We start from the raw sequence: 6000 nt of genomic DNA, 5'->3' as shown, positions 1-6000 counted from the left end.
CTGTACGACTTGTCGGTTTTATAACCTGACTAACTGTCTAACTGTCTAACTAACTTCTACCTAACAAGATGTTGTTTAACTGCAAACTGACGTCTGCTTAACTGTGTATGTGGAATAAACCTTCAGAAAGACAGTCGAGTTGTGCCCGCCGTACTTGTTCTGGTCACCCTTTCCAGAAGGGAGCATTGAGCTGGGAAGACCAGCCAGCAGAAATCTGGACAGTTATAAAACCGTTGTCGGCGCCGTATCTGTGGAGTACGGACTGCCGAGCGGAGGACGGCAATCGCGAAGTACCAGGACCGGAGTGCTGGTGAAGCAGCCATGAATCACTAAACGGAGGAGCCGGAGCAAAGAGCTAACGGAGTTGTTGAAGGATTAAAGGAAGTGCCGCAGCCGTGAAGAAGGCTGTGAAGATTGCACAAGGAATACAAAGCTCTTCTGGGCGAATAGCTGGAACAGAAGAGCCAACGCAGCCGTGAATAAGGTTCTTCTGGGCGAAGAGCTGGAACAGAAGAACCAACGCAGCCGTGAATAAGGTTCTTCTGGGCGAAGAGCCTCACAGAGGAGAAGCTGGAACAGAGGAGCCAACACAGCCGTGTAAAATGGCAGACAACAAGCCAGATCTGGAAAGCCTACAGCGGAGGCTATTAAATGCGCAGCGGAACTTGACAACACGGTTTAATCGTCTCAAAGTTAACGCTGGCCACCTCGATGAACTGTCGAAAGAGGTGACAGGATTGAAGAGTTATTATGGTGTTTTCGTCGATGCCAGCAATGAATATATTGAAGAATTGGAACAAATAGACCGGACGGACGATAACTGTGAACTGAGCAATGCCCTAGCAACGAGGGACGCTATTGTGCAAAGGTACCGTGAGACTATGGAAATGCTGTGGTTCAAGGATGCCGAGCCGGATATAAGCACCCTCGTGGCACGGTTCAATTCAGCTTTCGACCAGGCCGAGGTACTCGGAAGAAAAAGTGCACTACAGTGGTGTCAGCGAGAGGCCAGAAGGAAGGGACTGGATCAAGAACTCCATGAACTCAGAGACGCTGTGTATGTTTGGAAAGACTATCGGCCATATGGTAAGGAAAAATGGAGACTCCTTTTAACATTGACAATTAAAAAGGAGGAACTGATGGATGAGTGGTCATGCTGCCGGGATAACGAACGGGGAAATGGGCATATCCGACCAGTAACCCGTGTTAATACCATCCCACCTGTTCTGCATGGTGGGAGTACTGCATGTGTTACCAGCCCTCCTCCGCAGACCCTCACTAGTATGCCAGGACTTCACGCTACTCCCGTCCACTTCAGTATGGGACGAAGGAGCACTGTGCCCACCAGCAACTCTGGTACAGTCACGGGAGGAGACAGCACTCAGGGGGCCCAACCCAAGAAGGTCACACAGATAAGCTTGCCTAAGCTCTCCGAGAACGAGAAGGCTGATTGGAAGAGTATCCGGACGCAAGCGGGTCCCACAGAGTCCTTTGAAGTGGAGCAGAAGAAACTGAAGGGTCAAGTGACAGAGTTACAGAAAGTAACGGAAGTCAATGACAAGAAGGTAAAGGAGCAGAGTAAACTGAGGGCCGAGATGCCTGAGCTCAGCAGGGAGCTGAACTCTGAAGAGACCCAAACTGCAGAGCTGCAGGAGACCTTGGCGCAAAGTCAGGAGAATCTCACTGAGCTTCAATCTGACTTCTACCAGAAAGAGTCAGAAGAAGAAGAAGAGTCGACTCTGCATCAAGACCTCAAGGCACCAGAAGAGACCCAAACTGCAGAGCTGCAGGAGACCTTGGTGCAAAATCAGGAGAATCTCACTGAGTTTCAGTCTGACTTCTACCAGAAAAAGTCAGAAGAGTCTACTCTGCATCAAGACCTCAAGGCACCAGAAGAAAGACTGAGCTTAGCACAGGAGGACTTGGCTACCAACACCAGCCAACTCCTGCTAACCACACCACTGCTAACTCCAAACCAGACAGGTTTGGAGGCTCAGACAAAGGAACTGAAGAGAAGCCACAGCTCATTGGAGCCAGAGCTCACTGAACAAGAGCAGGAGCACCTGGTGATACTGTCTTTAGAGAGCAGACTTTCTGAGAAAATGCTAAAACAGTGGCTTGCGCATGTGAGCAGCCCCAAAAACTATGCCTTCCCGGGAAACCATTTTGAGAGGCTGTTAATGTTCCTGAAAGGCCAAAAGTCATTATCCACAAGAATAGAGATTTTGAAGTTCAGCAAGCCAATCCCCATTTACATTTCTGAGAGACCCAGCTACCATGAGAAGCCGGTCGACTGGAAGAAGATCCTAGAGGGAGTGGAGAAGATCCTGAAAGAAAGGGGCTTCTACCTCAAGCCCTGGGTCCGGTCTGGTCAAAGTGGGAGGAAGGACGAGGCAAAGCCTGACCAAATGACTCTTCTTACTGAAGGAGAAGTGGATGTAAAAGCACCAAACCCATTAACTCGTCGCATCCTACCGAGCCAGATCACTGGATTGTACGACCCTATCGATTTAACAACACCTGTGAAGCAAAAAGGTGTGATTCTTGTGAGAACGGCCTTCCAGGAAGCTGGAAGGCTCTCCAAAGACACTTGGGATGAGTCCCTCTCTGACGAACTCCGAGGGAAAGCAATCGAGCTGTTCAAAGAGTACACTCGCTTGGGGAGCATCAAGTTCTACAGAAGCCTCACACCCTCCGGCTGGAGGGGCAAGCCCTGGGGAATCACATTCTCTGACAGAAGCTGTGGATCTTACGGCACTGTACTGTATCTGCGATGGGAAATGCCTGATGGTGTAGTTACCCGGTTGGTGAACCCAAAAGCCAAGTTAAACCCCTTAAACCAGAAAGGCGACACAGTCAAAGCCGAAATCTGTGGGGCTGTCTTTGCCACACGCCTGAAGGAATACATGCTGAAGCATGGGAGCTTGACTGTGGAAAAGTGGTACCACTTCATGGACAGTCAGACGGTGCTGGGAGCCATCCAGAGAGACAGTTGCAGATTTCAAACATTCTTTGCAAATAGAGTCGGAAAGATCCAGAAGGCTGGGCCCGTAACTGATTGGTGGTGGATCCCAGGTGAAGTCAACGTCGCTGATCTCGTCACGAGAGGGTGTTCACCCAAGCAACTAGACGAAAACTCCGCGTGGCAGAAGGGTCCCGAGTTCCTGTCTAGTCCAGTGAAAGATTGGCCTATGGAATCTGCAGCAAAAGTGGCGGCTGATGCTAAAGAGACAGTGAGTAAACTCCAGAAGAAAGACTTTACAGCAGCTCTCATCAGAACCCAAGCGCAGAAGTTGTTAAATTCTGGTAGTGAAGGCCGGAATTTCACAGATGGAGATAGCAGGTCTCTAGCAGGGCTCCAGTTGGCAGGATATGAGACGAAATCGATCCCTGTCGAGACCAAGAAAGATGAGACACTGGGGGGAGCCGCACTCATAGTCCGAGTGGGTCTGAAAAGGTACAACCCTCTAGCTAAGCTCTGTGGAGGGGTCAGTCATGCCCGAAAGGCTATAAAGAAATGCGTTGCTCGTATAGGGAGAGCCCCTATCCCAGCAAAGTGGGAGGTAGTACTGACAGTGACCGAACTTGAAACTGCATTCCAAGATCCCCCTACGTCATCCCGCTACGTCATCAGAGACACTGTGAGGCGGGGAATAAAGAACAGACTCGTCGTCAACAAGGACGAAGCTTCGGGGCTCCTGCGGTGCTACGCCAGAGTCCAAGCCATCACCTGGGGAAACCCAGGAGTACCCCTGGCCCCATATAATGCCTGGATCAGCACCCTCCTCACACAGGAAGCCCACGGAGCCAACCATGTAGGCATCGCTGGCACACTGCTCAGGGTGAGGTCCAAAGCATGGGTAGTACAGGGGCCAAGAATCGCAAGAAGCATCATTGACTCCTGCGTGCACTGTCGAAAGACAAAGGCAAGGTTGTGCAAGCAACAGATGAGTGAGCTCCCTCGTGAACGATCTGAACCAGCTGCACCGTTTGAGCTAACAGCACTGGATCTTTTTGGCCCCTACGTTGTTAGAGACACTGTAAAGCGAAGAACAAAGATGAAAGTCTGGGGAGTAGTATTCAGTTGTATGGCTTCCAGGGCTCTGCATGCTGACATCGTGGAAGACCTGTCAACGGATGGCTTCCTAAAGGCGTACCAGCGCTTCACAGCTCTCAGGGGCCACCCGAGAAAACTTTGGTCAGATCAAGGGACCAACTTTGTGGGCGCCAAGCCAGCTTTAAAGGAGCTCTACGAATTCCTGAACAACATCGACAAGGATCAAGTCCAAAAGAAAGCAACCGCCGCTGGAACCGACTGGTCGTGGGTGTTTCACCCAGCAGACTCTCCCCATCGAAACGGAGCAGCTGAAGCAGCAGTCCGTACACTCAAGAGAGCGTTGAGCAACATCAGGGTGGAAAGTCACCTGACAGCACTGGAGTTCCAGACTCTCCTCTACCTGGCAGCTAATCTGTCAAACGAAAGACCAATCGGCGCAAGAGTCCAGGTACAAGAGTCATCACTCCCAACTCACTTCTGCTTGGCCGTGCTGGGCCTAGTGGGGACTCTCGAGGGTTTGAATACCTGACTTACCCCGTTGCACGCCTAAGAGCGGTCTAGATCGAGGTCGACAAGTTCTGGAAGCGGTGGTGCCAGCTGGCGGGCCCGGGCCTCTTCGTTCGACAGAAATGGCACGCACCCGCGAGGAATGTCACAGTGGGAGACTTAGTGTGGTTGGCTGACCAGAATGCACTGAGAGGCCAGTTTAGGCTCGGTCGAGTTGTGGAGGCCCATCCTGATGTGAAAGGCGTAGTTCGAGATGTTAAAGTGAGAACGTGCCAAAGTTGTCCGGTTTCCAGTGGACAAAGAGGGAAAGGCAAAGAGAAAGAGAACTGTCCCTCCACCACCATCCTTCACAGAGATGTCAGGAGGCTGGTGGTTCTGTTACCAGTGGAGGAACAGAAATAGATTCCCCACCACATGATGGTGTGTTTCGGAACAAGGAACAAGACCCCCCCTCCACCACCCTCTACGAGAGGCTGGTGGTGTGTTTCGGTAAAGGGCGCCACTGTGTCATCAAGGACAACATGTTCATGGACAGTGAAACCTTTATTTGTCATTTGTATCTGTCATTCATTTGTATTGTGCGTTCGTACTCAGCGATGTAGCTTTATGTACCCACTTTGAAAGGCAAAATTTGTAGTTGTTGTGGTCTACTTGGATTTAGGAATCAGTAGACCAAGTGGGAGGTGTAGAACTTTCTAGCAGGCAAAGCTATTTGTCTTTCATTCTATTTATTTGTTCATTGTTGTAATTGGTATCAAAGCACCGTTGCCTTTAAAGAGCCTTTAAGGTGCATTGTCAAAGCCATGTTTTGTTATATATTGCCTTCGTATACAGCTTCGTAAATCTATCTATCATCAGAACCTGTACGACTTGTCGGTTTTATAACCTGACTAACTGTCTAACTGTCTAACTAACTTCTACCTAACAAGATGTTGTTTAACTGCAAACTGACGTCTGCTTAACTGTGTATGTGGAATAAACCTTCAGAAAGACAGTCGAGTTGTGCCCGCCGTACTTGTTCTGGTCACCCTTTCCAGAAGGGAGCATTGAGCTGGGAAGACCAGCCAGCAGAAATCTGGACAGTGGCCTCAGAGGAAAAGTACCATGTACAGAACTCGCACATGTTCATGTTAATGCATCTGTGTGTAAGAGTGAATGCAAGCATTCATGTTTTGCTACCCTGCATGTGTGTCACTTCCCTTTGTGGTAAACCAGATGACAAAATAATGCGCTGTCTAGTCTTGAACGAAAACATCTCCAAAGTCTACATTTCCACTCTCATACTCACCCCAGTCATGCAATCCAGACATACACTCAGCAGCAGTGCTAATTTATTTGGATCGTCAGTCGCTGGAACACGCAGGGATGCACGCAGGTACTCATCATGGAACAAATTCAATCACTGACCCTGCATGGGTTGCCCAATCTGCTGCAAC

This window comes from Solea senegalensis, linkage group LG12 (assembly GCF_019176455.1).
Source record: "Solea senegalensis isolate Sse05_10M linkage group LG12, IFAPA_SoseM_1, whole genome shotgun sequence".
In the NCBI taxonomy this organism is placed as follows: domain Eukaryota; kingdom Metazoa; phylum Chordata; class Actinopteri; order Pleuronectiformes; family Soleidae; genus Solea; species Solea senegalensis.
Note: the sequence above shows the minus strand (reverse complement) of the source record.